At 46.4% G+C, this 16,182-nt stretch overlaps 1 protein-coding gene across 2 annotated transcripts in view; it reads left to right on the top strand.

Moving 5' to 3' along the window:
* LOC109880018 (ubiquitin domain-containing protein 2) overlaps positions 1-16,182 on the top strand; it is a 67,642-nt gene that overhangs the window by 10,985 nt on the left and 40,475 nt on the right. The window lies entirely within an intron of this gene.

Genomic DNA, 16,182 nt, shown 5'->3' with positions numbered 1-16,182 from the left:
ACAGCATTACTTTTCCGAGACGTGTTTGTCCTGTTATGTGCATTAGTAACACAATTTATAACTGATTTACATTCGCTTTTATTTACACTTGTATGTTGACTTCTCTATATTGATGTTGAGGTTTTACGTTTCGGCTGATTTTTCTTAGCGGATGTACAATCGTCGCAAATTTAATTATGGGGTGTTTCAGGCTTCGAAGTGAACATAGTTGTACACTCGCAAACTCGATCATCAAACGTGGGCTGAGGGGCTTATGTTGCGAACTTCCCTTTGTTTGGCTAATCGTTTGGACCGACGGCCAAGATGTTGACGGGGATTCCCCCAAGGCGAGGGTAAGTGGAGGAGGAGGAAGTGGAGGAGGGGGTGTCTTTTATGAGTTTGAAACGCAGCCATCGTATCTATTTTTGTGTGTGCTAGGTAGTGTTGGCTAGCGCTAGTCAGCTGTACCTGTGCCAAAACAACAGTATTTTTGTTCATCCTGTAGCTTCTCCTTCTTTTTAAATAGTCAACCAACATGTTTTCAGCACTTTTACATCTATGACTAATCAAAACTAATTGTTTCATGCTCTGCAGAAGACATATAGTGAGAAAAAGGAATAAAATTGCAGTATCTGTCACGCCTTGGTCTTAGTGTTTTGTGTTTTCGTTATATATTTGGTCAGGCCAGGGTGTGACAGGGGTTTACGTGTTGTATTTCGTATTGGGGTTTGTAGTATTTGGGATCGCGGCTGATTAGGGGTGTTGTATAGGCTTGGCTGCCTGAGGCGGTTCTCAATCAGCTGTCAGGTGATTCTCGTTGCCTCTGATTGGGAACTGTATTTAGGTAGCTTGAGTTTCGCTTTGTCTTTCGTGGGTGATTGTTCCTGTCTCTGTGTAGTGTTCACCAGATAGGCTGTAATAAGTTTCATGTTCCGTTTGTTGTTTTTGTATTTATTAGTTATTTCATGTATCGTCATTTTTTCCTTCATTAAAGACATGAGTAACCACCACGCTGCATTTCGGTCCGACTCTCTTTCGACAAACGAAGAACGCCGTTACAGAATCACCCACCACACACGGACCGAGCTGTCGTGGTTACAGGCAGCGACCGCAGGAAAAGCGAAAGGAGGAATGGACATGGGAAGACGTATTGGACAGCAATGGCATGGAGTATACGACGTGGGAAGAAATTGACAGGTGGGCGGCCGACCCAGAGAGAGTGCAGGAGCCCGCATGGGATTCGCTTGAGCAGTGCGAAGAAGGCTATAGGCGAATGGAGTCAAAAAGGAAAACACGGCGGCGCAGAGCGAAACCTGAAAGTCACCCCAAAATGTATTGGGGGGGGGGGGCTCAGGGAGAGAGTGGCAGAGTCAGGAGTCAGACCTGAGCCAACTCTCCCTGTTAATCATGAGGAGCAGCGATATAAGGACTTCTGGTCTTGGGAAATGATATTAGACGGAAGAGGACCCTGGGCTCAGCCTGGTGAATATCGCCGCCCCAAGGAGGAAGCAGAGGCAGCAGGAGATAGGAGCCGGCGATACGAGGGAACACGGTTGGCAAGGAAGCCCGAGAAGCAACCCCAAAAAATTATTGGGGGGGGGCTTACAGGGAGTATGGCTATGCCAGGTAGGAGACCTGCGCAAACTCCCTGTGCTTTCCGGTGGGCTAGAGAGACCGGGCAGACACCGTGTTATGCTATGGAGCGCACGGTGTCTCCAGTGCGGGTGCATAGCCCGGTACGGTTCATACCAGCCCTTCGTATTTGCCGGGCTAGAGTGGGCATCGAGCCAGGTAAGCTTGGGCAGGCTCGGTGCTCAAGAGCTCCAGTGCGCCTTCACGGTCCGGTCTATCCAGAGCCACCTCCACACACCAGTCCTCCGGTAGCAGCTCCCCGCACCAGGCTTCCTGTGCGTGTCCTCGCTCCAGTATCACCAGTGCCCGCACCACGCATCAGGCCTACAGTGCGCCTCGCCTCTCCTGCTCTGTCGGAGTCTCCCGCCTGTTCAGCACAGCCATAGCCTTCCTTCCCTCCTGCGCTGTCGGAGTCTCCCGCCTGTTCAGCGCAGCCAGCGTTTTCCTCCTCTCCTGCGCTGTCGGAGTCTCCCGCATGTTCAGCGCTATCAGAGCCTTCCTTCTCTACAGCGCTGCCGGAGCCTCCTGCCTGTTTGAAGCAACCTGAGCTGCCAGTCTGCAGGGTGCTGTCAGCCTGCAAGGAGCTGTCAGTCTGCAAGGAGCTGTCAGTCTGCAAGGAGCTGTCAGCCTGCATGGAGCTGTTAGAGCTGTCAGTCTGCATGAAGCAGCCAGAGCTGTCAGTCTGCAGGGAGCTGTCAGTCTGCAAGGAGCTGTCAGTCTGCAGGGAGCTGCCAGTCTGCAGGGAGCTGTCAGTCTGCAAGGAGCTGTCAGTCTGCAGGGAGCTGTCAGTCTGCAGGGAGCTGTCAGTCTGCAGGGAGCTGTCAGTCTGCAAGGAGCTGTCAGTCTGCAGGGAGCTGTCAGTCTGCAGGGAGCTGTCAGTCTGTAAGGAGCTGTCAGTCTGCAGGGAGCTGCCAGTCTGCAGGGAGCTGTCAGTCTGCAAGGAGCTGCCAGTCTGCAGGGAGCTGTCAGTCTGCAGGGAGCTGTCAGTCTGCAAGGAGCTGTCAGTCTGCAGGGAGCTGTCAGTCTGCAGGGAGCTGTCAGTCTGCAAGGAGCTGTCAGTCTGCAGGGAGCTGTCAGTCTGCAAGGAGCTGTCAGCCTGCATGGAGCAGTCAGAGCTGCCAGTCTGCAAGGAGCTGCCAGTCTGCAAGGAGCTGTCAGTCTGCAGGGAGCTGTCAGTCTGCAAGGAGCTGTCAGTCTGCAGGGAGCTGTCAGTCTGCAGGGAGCTGTCAGTCTGCAAGGAGCTGTCAGTCTGCAGGGAGCTGTCAGTCTGCAAGGAGCTGTCAGCCTGCATGGAGCAGTCAGAGCTGCCAGTCTGCAAGGAGCTGCCAGTCTGCAAGGAGCTGTCAGTCTGCAGGGAGCTGTCAGTCTACAAGGAGCTGCCAGTCTGCAAGGAGCTGTCAGCCTGCATGGAGCAGTCAGAGCTGTCAGTCTGCAAGGAGCTGCCAGTCTGCAGGGAGCTGTCAGTCTGCAAGGAGCTGTCAGCCTGCATGGAGCAGTCAGAGCTGCCAGTCTGCAAGGAGCTGCCAGTCTGCAGGGAGCTGTCAGTCTGCAAGGAGCTGCCAGTCTGCAAGGAGCTGTCAGTCTGCATGAAGCAGCCAGAGCTGTCAGTCTGCAAGGAGCTGCCAGTCTGCAAGGAGCTGCCAGTCTGCATAGTGTTTTGTGTTTTCGTTATATATTTGGTCAGGCCAGGGTGTGACATGGGTTTGTGTGTTGTGTTTCGTATTGGGGTTTGTAGTATTTGGGATCGCGGCTGATTAGGGGTGTTGTATAGGCTTGGCTGCCTGAGGCGGTTCTCAATCAGCTGTCAGGTGATTCTCGTTGCCTCTGATTGGGAACCGTATTTAGGTAGCTTGAGTTTCGCTTTGTCTTTCGTGGGTGATTGTTCCTGTCTCTGTGTAGTGTTCACCAGATAGGCTGTAATAAGTTTCACGTTCCGTTTGTTGTTTTTGTATTTATTAGTTATTTCATGTATCGTCATTTTTTCCTTCATTAAAGACATGAGTAACCACCACGCTGCATTTCGGTCCGACTCTCTTTCGACAAACGAAGAACACCGTTACAGTATCGAATCGCAATACATATAGAATTGTTAGAATCGCAATACATATCGTAGTGGCACCTAATAATATTGTATCGTGAGGTCCCTGGCAATTCCCAGCCCTAGTGAAAATGTCCAAGAAAATGTCACTAAGAGGGCTATAGGCCTAGCTACAGTGGCTTGCGAAAGTATTCACCCCCCTTGGCATTTTTCTTATTTTGTTGCCTTACAACCTGGAATTAAAATAGATTTTTGGGGGGGTTTGTATAATTTGATTTGCACAACATTCCTACCACTTTGAAGATGCAAAATATTTTTTTATTGTGAAACAAACACGAATTAAGACAAAAAAAACAACTTGAGCATGCATAACTATTCACCCCCCCAAAGTCAATACTTTGTAGAGACACCTTTTGCAGCAATTACAGATTCAAGTCTCTTGGGTAAAGTCTCTATAAGCTTGGCACATCTAGCCACTGGGATTTTTGCCCATTCTTCAAGGCAAAACTGCTCCAGCTCCTTCAAGTTGGATGGGTTCCGCTTGTGTACAGCAATCTTTAAGTCATACCACAGATTCTCAATTGGATTGAGGCCATTCCAAGATATTTAAATGTTTCCACTTAAACCGCTCAAGTGTTGTTTTAGCAGTATGCTTAGGGTCATTGTCCTGCTGGAGGTGAACCTTCGTCCCAGTCTCAAATCTCTGGAAGACTGAAACAGGTTTCCCTCAAGAAGTTCTCTGTATTTAGCGCCATCCTTCATTCCTTCAATTCTGACAAGTTTCCCTGCGGATGAAAAACATCCCCACAGCATGATGCTGCCACCACCATGCTTCACTGTGGGGATGGTGTTGACAGGGTGATGGGAGGTGTTGGGTTTTCCCCAGACATAGCGTTTTCACTGATGGCCAAAAAGCTACATTTTAGTCTCATCTGACCATAGTATCTTCTTCCATATGTTTTGGGGAGTCTCCCACATGCCTTTTGGGGAACACCAAATGTGTTTGCTTATTTTATTTCTGGCCATTCTTCCATAAAGCCCAGCTCTGTGGAGTGTACAGCTTAAAGTGGTCCTATGGACAGATAGCTTTGTAGCTCCTTCAGGGTTATCTTTGGTCTCTTTGTTGCCTCTCTGATTAACTCCCTCCTTGCCCGGTCCGTGAGTTGTGATGGGCGGCCCTCTCTTGGCAGGTTTGTTGTGGTGCCATATTCTTTCCATTTTTTAATAATGGATTTAATGGTGCTCTGTGGGATGTTCAAAGTTTTTGATCTTTTTTTTATAACCCAACCCTGATCTGTACTTCTCCACAACTTTGTCCCTGACCTGTTTGGAGAGCTCCTTGGTCTTCATGGTGCCGCTTGCTTGGTGTTGCCCCTTGCTTAGTGGTGTTGCAGACTCTGGGGCATTTCAGGTGTATATATACTGAGATCATGTGACACTGAGATTGCACACAGGTGGACTTATTTAACTAATTATGTGACTCCTGAAGGTAATTGGTTGCACCAGATCTTATTTAGGGGCTTCATAGCAAAGGGGGTGAATACATCATATACACTAACCACTTTTACGTTTTTTATTTTGTGTATGTCCATTACATGAAATCAAAATAAAAATCTATTTAAATTACAGGTTGTAATGCATCAAAATAGGAAAAACGCCAAGGGGGATGAATACTTTTGCAAGGCACTGTATTGAAACATCTCATCATGTCCATAAATGTCAGTGAACACTTAAAGGCCCAAAGCCTTGCAGCCATCTTGATTCTGGCATTCAGGTGGAGAGTAATGGTCACCAGGCAGCTCCCATCAAACCTCAATGGCTTTTATCTATCTCACTGCAAATACAACGTAACCTTACAATGGTGTTGCAGAATCTGGGGCCTTTCAGAACAGGTGTATATATACTGAGATCATGTGACAGATCATGTGACACTTAGATTGCACACAGGTGGACTTTATTTAACTCATTATGTGACTTCTGAAGGAAATTGGTTGCACCAGATCTCATAGCAAAGGGGGTGAATACATATGCACTCACCACTTTTCTGTTTTTAACCCCCTCAGCGGTTGTTTGTGCTTGCGAACAACATGGATAATAAGACATTGGAGTAGCCTGTCTGTTGTGTTAACTTCACAACTGAGTTATTGATGTGCCTGTGCTATTATTTCCTTTAAAAAAAGGAAATCAATACTATGGTTTCTTACTGTATCTAAATTCCAACTAACACCAATTTCCTTTTATTCAATGGCCTTAGCACTTATAAATGCTTTTTACTGTAGGCCATTTAAACCATTACATTTCCAACTGAGGAATACAAAATATTTAGTTGAGTAATATTCTCCATTCGTTCATCCCCAAATTCATTACAGCTTTCCTACTTGCTTCGCTTTGCCCTCAAGTCACTGATCCCATTAGAGGAAGAATTATCTTCAAAATTGCCTCCTCATTTGCCGTTGACCCTGGCCCCCCTCCTCAGGCGCTTCACTGGAAAGAGCCAGGCGACAGGACAGAACAAATCCAAGATCAGCTGATGCATGGCACATCCCAGTGACCCCACAGTTGTATGCCAGCCAGTGTCTCCTTCCCCTAGCTAGTCATAATGTCTGCCTTCAGCAGCAGCAGCAGGCTGATAGGGCCCACCTTCACAGACAGGCCCTGTGTCACAGTTCACACTACTGTTGAGGAGCTCAGGTTGGCAGAGCAAGGCACCCAGGTGTGTGGGGGTACTGTGTATGTGTGTTGGGAGGTGAAACCAGAAACACATGCCCGTGCTGAATAATGCAGTGTGTGAGATCTCAGACCTCCTCCTCACGACATCCCTGCCTCACCTGTCCGGCCCTGTTGCCATGGCGATTAGAGATGTGTGGGGGGGGGGGGTTGTGACACAGGATTGTTAACTCATTCACTCACCCTCGAGGATGAAAAAAACAACACTGGATTGGTGACGATGGAGTTCCTACCTAATGTCTTACACCAATCCAATGCTTTGAAATTCTTGAATGAATGCAAATTTTGGGGAGAATTTGAATTGAGCTTTAGTCAAATGGAGCCAATGGTGAGTGACCGTATCCTGTATGTAACAGCCAAACACAACCCTGAGCTGACTGACTCTACTTCACTGGCTGGCAAGCTTACTGCCATGTTCGACCTCAGATGTACACTCGGATCTGTGTCTTGCAGTTGGAGTTTGTGTCATTTGACACGTGTCATGTGACCTGTGTACATGTGTATGGACACAGCCGGTGAAAGAGAACACTGCAGTATTTGCAATCTCACTCGGCTCTCTTGCACAGACAATGACAGCAGCCATTATAACTGATCCTAATGATCAGTGGTCAGGGAGACTAAGAGGACACAAACCACTCAAAATCCTATTTTAGTGTCAGCATGACCCACAACGGCTAAGTCCAGACCAGAGTCATATACTATAGAGGTCTCAATCTATGGATATAGAAGAATCACATACTTTGTATTAGGTGCATCTCAGTTTGTGTCAGTCATTTCCTGAGTCCTGAGGTTTTCCTATCACTATAGGCCTGGTTTCTTCTGGTCAGGTTCAGGAATAACTCCGGTCCCTTGTCATTTCTCCATGTAGTAGGTCTCTATCAGTGGGACTCGGTCCCCTGCTGCTGTCCTCTGCTGCTGTCCTAAGCTGCTGTCCTCTGCTGCTGTCCTCTGCTGCTGTCCCCTGCTGCTGTTCCCTGCTGCTGTCCTCTGCTGCTGTCCCCTGCTGCTGTCCCCTGCTGCTGTCCTGTACTGGTCACACTGGCAGACTTGCTAGTCCACAGCTGACCTCATACTAACATCTCATAGTGGGACTGACTGACTGTTTGCATACTAACATCTCTGGCTGGGTGTTAGTCTGTCTCAGTGAGCTGCCTGGGTGTTAGTCTGTCTCAGTGAGCTGCCTTGGTGTTAGTCTGTCTCAGTGAGCTGCCTGGGTGTTAGTCTGTCTCAGTGAGCTGCCTGGGTGTTAGTCTCTCAGTGAGCTGCCTGGGTGTTAGTCTCTCTCAGTGAGCTGCCTGGGTGTTAGTCTGTCTCAGTGAGCTGCCTGGGTGTTAGTCTGTCTCAGTGAGCTGCCTGGGTGTTAGTCTGTCTCAGTGAGCTGCCTGGGTGTTAGTCTCTCAGTGAGCTGCCTTGGTGTTAGTCTGTCTCAGTGAGCTGCCTGGGTGTTAGTCTGTCTCAGTGAGCTGCCTGGGTGTTAGTCTGTCTCAGTGAGCTGCCTGGGTGTTAGTCTGTCTCAGTGAGCTGCCTGGGTGTTAGTCTGTCTCAGTGAGCTGCCTGGGTGTTAGTCTGTCTCAGTGAGCTGCCTGGGTGTTAGTCTGTCTCAGTGAGCTGCCTGGGTGTTAGTCTCTCTCAGTGAGCTGCCTGGGTGTTAGTCTCTCTCAGTGAGCTGCCTGGGTGTTAGTCTCTCTCAGTGAGCTGCCTGGCCTGCTGTTATTTTTCCAGCTTTCCTTCCTGTGTGTTGTTTGGATCTTTTGTAATGACTAAGGACTGATGAAACATGGGATGGAGCTGGTTAAATGAGGGTTGATATGCACAGACAGCAGCTCTGTCGCTCGCACTCTCTCTCTCTCTCTCTCTCTTTCTCCAGTTAGTGGTAAACTTATCAGAGGCTCTTGAGATGAGCTGATAGCAGATAGCCTGGGGGCAGGCAGGCACATAGAGGAAATGGGACTGATGGTGTCTGTGAGAGGAACGCTGGTCATCAGGGACAGGGTCCCACCACGTGGCAGGCAGCAGGGAGGTAGTGAGGCATGCAGGACATTCCTTATCTGGGACTTCTCCTCCTCCTTCTCCTCTTTAAACCCCACGGTTAACAGAGGATTCTACGCACTTCACTGCGCAGTTTCCGGGCTTTTCTAGGTTGGGTGTTGTCTTCTAAAAGTGCACTTTAAGCTCAGATCATCCAAATGCCAACAGGTGACCCAAAGGAGGAAATAGTGGCGCTACAGACGGATGAGGCCACAGTTTAAGGGTTCTGGATTATATAGAGAGAAATAGTAATGGCGTCTTTTTGTAGGCACTATCTCCGCCATGGTTCGTTTGACCAAAGTCTATAGGGAAAATGAACTGCGTTTTTTGTAGGGTTTTTGGATAACCGCTGAACATATAGTGAGGGGAAAAAGTTTTTGATCCCCTGATGATTTTGTACGTTTGCCCACTGACAAAGAAGTGATCAGTCTATAATTGTAATGGTAGGTTTACTTGAACAGTGAGACAGAATAACAACAAAAAAATCAAGAAAAACACGTCAAAAATTGTATTAATTGATTTGCATTTTAATGAGGGAAATAAGTATTTGACCCCTCTCAATCAGAAAGATTACTGGCTCCCAGGTGTCTTTTATACAGGTAACGAGCTGAGATTAGGAGCACACTCTTAAAAGGAGTGCTCCTATAATCTCAGTTTGTTACCTGTATAAAAGACACCTGTCCACAGAAGCAATCAATCAGATTCCAAACTCTCCACGGTGGCCAAGACCAAAGAGCTCTCCAAGGATGTCAGGGACAAGATTGTAGACCTACACAAGGCTGGAATGGGCTACAAGACCATCGCCAAGCAGCTTGGTGAGAAGGTGACAACAGTTGATGTGATTATTCGCAAATGGAAGAAACACAAAAGAACTGTCAATCTCCCTCGGCCTAGGGCTCCATGCAAGATCTCACCTCGTGGAGTTGCAATGATCATGGGAACGGTGAGGAATCAGCCCAGAACTACACGGGAGGATCCTGTCAATGATCTCAAGGTAGCTGGGACCATAGTCACCAAGAAAACAATTGGTAACACACTACGCCGTGAAGGACTGAAATCCTGCAGCGCCCGCAAGGTCTCACTGCTCAAGAAAGCACATATACATGCCCGTCTGAAGTTTGCCAATGAACATCTGAATGATTCAGAGGACAACTGGGTGAAAGTGTTGTGGTCAGATGAGACCAAAATTGAGCTCTTTGGCATCAACTCAACTCGCCGTGTTTGGAGGAGGAGGAATGCTGCCTATGACCCCAAGAACACCATCCCCACCATCAAACATGGAGGTGGAAACATTATGCTTTGGGGGTGTTTTCCTGCTAAGGGGACAGGACAACTTCACTGCATCAAAGGGACGATGGATGGGGCCATGTACCGTCAAATCTTGGGTGAGAACCTCCTTCCCTCAGCCAGGGCATTGAAAATGGGTCGTGGATGGGTATTCCAGCATGACAAGGACCCAAAACACACGGCCAAGGCAACAAAGGAGTGGCTCAAGTAGAAGCACATTAAGGTCCTGGAGTGGCCTAGCCAGTCTCCAGACCTTAATCCCATAGAAAGTCTGTGGAGGGAGCTGAAGGTTCGAGTTGCCAAACGTCAGCCTCGAAACCTTAATGACTTGGAGAAGATCTGCAAAGAGGAGTGGGACAAAATCCCTGCTGAGACGTGTGCAAACCTGGTAGCCAACTACGAGAAACGTCTGACCTCTGTGATTGCCAACAAGGGTTTTGCCACCAAGTACTAAGTCATGTTTTGCAGAGGGGTCAAATACTTATTTCCCTCATTAAAATGCAAATCAATTTATAACATTTTTGTCATACGTTTGTCTGGATTCTTTTGCTGTTATTCTGTCTCTCACTGTTCAAATAAACCTACCATTAAAATTATAGACTGATCATTTCTTTGTCAGTGGGCAAAATCAACAGGGGATCAAGTACTTTTTTCCCTCACTGTAAGGTCTGTGGTAAACACAGTCTCAGGAGATCTTATACGTTTTGTTCTATAAGATCATCTCCATCAGTTGACGCCACTTGTGAATTTTGATGAATTGATGTGATAACAAAAAAACACATGAAGGCTTTATAATTCATAAAGGTCATGTTAACTGACTGCTATTATCTCATAGAACTGTAACGGAGACACTGGGAGTCGAGAAGCAGCTGCAAGGGGAAGTTAAATAATACAAGAAACATGGAACGATACAAAACAGGAGTAGCGTCTGGACATGAAACACACCAATACTGCCTGAGGAATGGAACTAAGGGACTGAACGATATAGTGGAGGTAATCAGTGAAGTGATGGAGTCCAGGTATGTCTCATGATGAGGCGTAGGTGCGCGTAAGGATGGTGCCAGGTGTGCGTAATGATGGTTGACAGCCAGTGGTTAGTAGACCGGCGACATGGAGCGACGGAGAGGGGGGAGCAGGAGTATTTTATTTATTTGTACCTTTATTTAACTAGGCAAGTCAGTTAAGAACAAATTCTTATTTTCAATGACGGCCTAGGAACAGTGGGTTAACTGCCTGTTCAGGGGCAAAACGACAGATTTGTACCTTGTCAGCTCAGGGATTTGAACTTGCAACCTTTCGGTTACTAGTCCAACTCTCTAACCACTAGGCTAAATCCGTTTATGTAACGTTTGTCGTCCTCGTCTGAGGATTCTGAAGGATCGGAGGACCAATGCGCAGCGTCGTATGTGTTCATGATGAATTTATTAAACACAGAACACTAAAACAAAAATAACAAAGAGAATGACACGAAACGAAACGTCCTGTCTGGTGGTCTCTCTCTGTCTGTCAGCTATCTCTCCTCTCTTTCGATCTCTCATTCATTCTCTCGCTCTCTCTCTCCCTCTCTGTCTCTATCTCTCTCTCTCTGTCAGCTAACTATCTCATATACACAAAGACAGAAAACAAAATAACTAAGGTCAGAACGTGACAGTTTATACAATTTAAAAACATTTCACAACACTCTGTGTGCCCTCAGGCCCCTACTCCACCACTACCACATATCTACAGTACTAAATCCATGAGTGTGTATTAGAGGTCGACCGATTATGACTTTTCAACGCCAATACCGATTATTGGAGGACCAAAAAAGCCGATACCGATTAATTGGACGATTTTTTGTTTATTTGTAATAATGATAATTATTAATTATTAAAGCTAGCCATTCCACTTCGGTTACACCAGCCTCATCTCTGGAGTTGATAGGCTTGAAGTCATAAACAGCGCAATGCTTGACGCACAACGAAGAGCTGCTGGCAAAACGCACGAAAGCGCTGTTTGAATGAATGTTTACACGCCTGCTTCTGCCTACCACCGCTCAGTCAGATACTTGTATGCTTGTATGCTCAGTCAGATTATATGCAACGCAGGACACGCTAGATAATATCTAGTAATATCATCAACCATGTGTAGTTAACTAGTGATTATGATTGATTGTTTTTTATAAGATAAGTTTAATGCTAGCTAGCAACTTACCTTGGCTTACTGCATTCGCGTAATAGGCAGTCTCCTTGTGGAGTGCAACGAGAGAGAGGCAGGTCGTTATTGCGTTGGACTAGTTCACTGTAAGGTTGCAAGATTATCCCCCGAGCTGACAAGGTGAAAATCTGTCCTTCTGCCCCTGAACAAGGCAGTTAACCCACAGTTCCTAGGCCGTCATTGAAAATAAGAATGTGTTCTTAACTGACTTGCCTAGTTTAGTAAATGTGTGTCTGTGCCAATGTTTGTGTTGCTTCACAGTCCCCACTGTTCCATAAGGTGTTTTTTAATCGTTTTTTAAAATCTGATTCTACTGCTTGTATCAGTCACTTGATGTGGAATGTAGTTCTGTGTAGCTCTATGTAGTACTGTGTGCCTCCCATAGCCTGTTCTGGACTTGGTGACTGTGAAGAGACCTCGTGGCATGTCTTGTGGGGTATGTATGGGTGTCCGAGCTGTGTGCCAGTAGTTTAGATAGACAGCTTGGTGCATTCAACATGTCAAATACCTCTCATAAATAAAATTTGTGAGGAAGTCAATCTCTCCTCCACTTTCAGCCAGGAGAGATTGACATTCATATTATTAATATTAGCTCTCTGTGTACATCCAAGTGCTAGCCGTGCTGCCCTGTTCTGAGCCAATTGCAATTTTTGCAATTGCAAAGTCCTTTTTTTGTGGCACTTGACCACATGACTGAACAGAAGTCAGGGTGTGACAAAACTAGGGCCTGTAGGACCTGCCGTGTTGACAATAGTGTTAAGAAGGTAGAAACTAGGGCCTGTAGGACCTGCCTTGTTGATAGTAGTGTTAAGAAGGTAGAAACTAGGGCCTATAGGACCTGCCTTGTTGATAGTAGTGTTAAGAAGGTAGAAACTAGGGCCTGTAGGACCTGCCTTGTTGATAGTAGTGTTAAGAAGGTAGAAACTAGGGCCTGTAGGACCTGCCTTGTTGATAGTAGTGTTAAGAAGGTAGAAACTAGGGCCTGTAGTGGGAAGGCAGAGCATTGCTTTATTATACAGTTTCGACTATGACAGTTTACAATCTAGTTTTACTCCAAGCAGTTTAGTTCTCTCAACTTGCTCAATTTCCACATTATTTATTACAAGATTTAGTTGAGGTTTAGGGTTGAGTGAGTATTTTGTTCCAAATACAATGCTTTTAGTTTTAGGGCTAACTTATTCCTTGCCACCCACTCTGAAACTAACTGCAGTTCTTTGTTGAGTGTTGCAGTAATTTCAGTTGCTGACGTGTATAGCGTTGAGTCATTCGCATACATAGAAACTCTGGCTTTACTCAAAGTCAGTGGCATGTCGTTAGTAAAAACTTTAAAAAGCAAAGGGCCTAAACAGCTGCCCTGGGGAATTCCTGATTCTACCTGGATTATATTTGAGAGGCTTCCATTAAAGAACACCCTCTGTGTTCTGTTAGACAGCTAACTCTTTATCCACATTAAAGCAGGGGGTGTAAAGCCATAACACATACGTTTTTCCAGCAGCAGACTATGATCAATAATGTTACTATTCTTGGGTAGTAGATGTATTCAGGCTATGTCTTTTAAACAGTTTTTGTTAAACAATATGTACTTATAAATATATGGATGAGCGATGGCCGAGCGGCATAGGCAAGGTCCAATAGATGGTATAAAATACAGTATATTGTCACGAACCGGCTCAAAGCCCATAACAAAAGGGAGACAACGTGGAGATAAGGAATAACAACATATATATTTATTACATAAGTAACTAAGTATAATATACAATGGTGTGTGTAATCAGTCATCAGTAGTGTAAGTGAGTGTTTTGCATGCATGAATGTGATAATCGAGGGTGTTGAAAGATGCCAAAGCAAACAACCAAAAACCACCAAGATACACAACAAAATCTATAAAGGTGTCTGCATGGAGAGAGTCTCCTCCATGAATGGGGAAGTGGTGTATTTATCCTGGGAGACACAGGGCCCAGGTGTGTCTGCATGGAGAGAGTCTCCTCCATGAATGGGGAAGTGGTGTATTTATCCTGGGAGACACAGGGCCCAGGTGTGTCTGCATGGAGAGAGTCTCCTCCATGAATGGGGAAGTGGTGTATTTATCCTGGGAGACACAGGGCCCAGGTGTGTCTGCATGGAGAGAGTCTCCTCCATGAATGGGGAAGTGGTGTATTTATCCTGGGAGACACCGGGCCCAGGTGTGTCTGCATGGAGAGAGTCTCCTCCATGAATGGGGAAGTGGTGTATTTATCCTGGGAGACACAGGGCCCAGGTGTGTCTGCATGGAGAGAGTCTCCTCCATGAATGGGGAAGTGGTGTATTTATACTGGGAGACACCGGGCCCAGGTGTGTCTGCATGGAGAGAGTCTCCTCCATGAATGGGGAAGTGGTGTATTTATCCTGGGAGACACCGGGCCCAGGTGTGTCTGCATGGAGAGAGTCTCCTCCATGAATGGGGAAGTGGTGTATTTATCCTGGGAGACACAGGGCCCAGGTGTGTCTGCATGGAGAGAGTCTCCTCCATGAATGGGGAAGTGGTGTATTTATACTGGGAGACACCGGGCCCAGGTGTGTCTGCATGGAGAGAGTCTCCTCCATGAATGGGGAAGTGGGTTATTTATCCTGGGACACACCTGGCCCAGGTGTTTCCCATGTAGCTGACGACCCTCCCGGCTCCGCCCACCGGCATCCTAATAAGGAAACAAGAGGAAAGAGAGAATACGGCAGACAGAGTGGGAGGGGCGTCACAATATGATATGAGTGATGAAAAGATATGTCAACATTATTATTTAAAGTGCCAATGAATCACTAGTCACTTTAAACAATGCCACTTTAATAATGTTTACATATCTGACATTACTTATATCATATGTATATAATGTATTTTATACCATCTATTGCACCTTGCCTATGCCACTCGGCCATCGCTCATCCATATACTTATATGTACATATTCTCAAATCCAATCTTATTTGTCACATACACATGGTTAGCAGATGGTAATGCGAGTGTAGTGAAATGCTTGTGCTGCTAGTTCCGACCATGAAGTAATATCTAACAAGCAATCTAACCTAACAATTTCACAACAACTCATTCACCCCTTTAGATTTGTGTGTATTAGGTCGTTGTTGGGGAATTGTTAGATTACTTGTTAGATATTGCTGCACTGTCGGAACTAGAAGCACAAGCACTTCACTACACTTGCAATAACATCTGCTAACCATCAGTTGTGTTTAGTACACTGTTGAATTCAGGATGAAATCAGTTGTGTTTAGTACACTGTTGAATTCAGGATGAAATCAGTTGTGTTTAGTACACTGTTGAAATCAGGATGAAATCAGTTGTGTTTAGTACACTGTTGAACAGTACTACACTGTACACTGACTGGTGAATGCTGTTGGCCACTCCTCCTCTGTAAGTTACAGGAAGGGCTTGTCATTAAAACGAGGTAGACTTAAGGGGGCAGCTGTGTGTGTCTGTCAAAGCAAAGGTTTGCTATCTGCGTCACTGGTCTGCCTGTGGCAGGAAATGAAAATGGAAGATGGTGACGCAGATGAGGAAATGGCTTGTTCATTGGGCCTGCCTATAAACAGTGGGCTGCGTGGGGGGGAGGCTCAGACTGGGTCAATCTAGATCAGGTGATACGCAGGCAAGGCCTCTGTCTGTCTGTTATTATCTCAACCTTTTATTGGCCATGCATCAGTCACACACACTGATTCCTCTGTCTCTCCCTCTCTTTGTGGATCTGTGTAATCTGAGGAAAATATGTGTCTCTAATATCGTCATACATTTGGCAGGAGGTTAGGAAGTGCAGCTCAGTTTCCACCTCATTTTGTGGGCAGAGAGCACATAGCCTGTCTTCTCTTGAGAGCCATGTCTGCCTACGGAGGCCTTTCTCAATAGCAAGGTTATGCTCACTAAGTCTGTACATAGTCAAAGCTTTCCTTAAGATTAGTCTCTCTCTCTCTCCCTCTCTCTGTCTCTCTCTCCCTCTCTCTGTCTCTCCCTCTATGTCTCTCTCTCTGTCTCTCTCTCTCTCTCTGTCTCTCTCTCCCTCTCTCTGTCTCTCCCTCTCTCTGTCTCTACCTCTCTCTCTCTCTCCGTCTCTCTGTCTCTTTCTCCCTGTCTCTCTCTGTCTCTCTCTCTCTGTCTCTCTCTCCCTCTCTCCTCTCTCTCTTCTCTCTCTCTCTCTTCTCTCTGTCTGTCAGCTTAAACTATCTCTCCTCTTCTTTCGATCTTCATTCAATTCTCGAGTCATCTCCTGTTCTCTTCTCTTTTCGTGTCTCTCGCACTCTCTCTCTCTCTCATCT

The sequence above is a fragment of the Oncorhynchus kisutch genome, linkage group LG28 (genome assembly GCF_002021735.2).
Source record: "Oncorhynchus kisutch isolate 150728-3 linkage group LG28, Okis_V2, whole genome shotgun sequence".
Classification (NCBI taxonomy): Eukaryota; Metazoa; Chordata; class Actinopteri; order Salmoniformes; family Salmonidae; genus Oncorhynchus; species Oncorhynchus kisutch.
The sequence above is the reverse complement of the archived record's forward strand: the minus strand, read 5'-3'. Positions and strand labels throughout refer to the sequence as shown.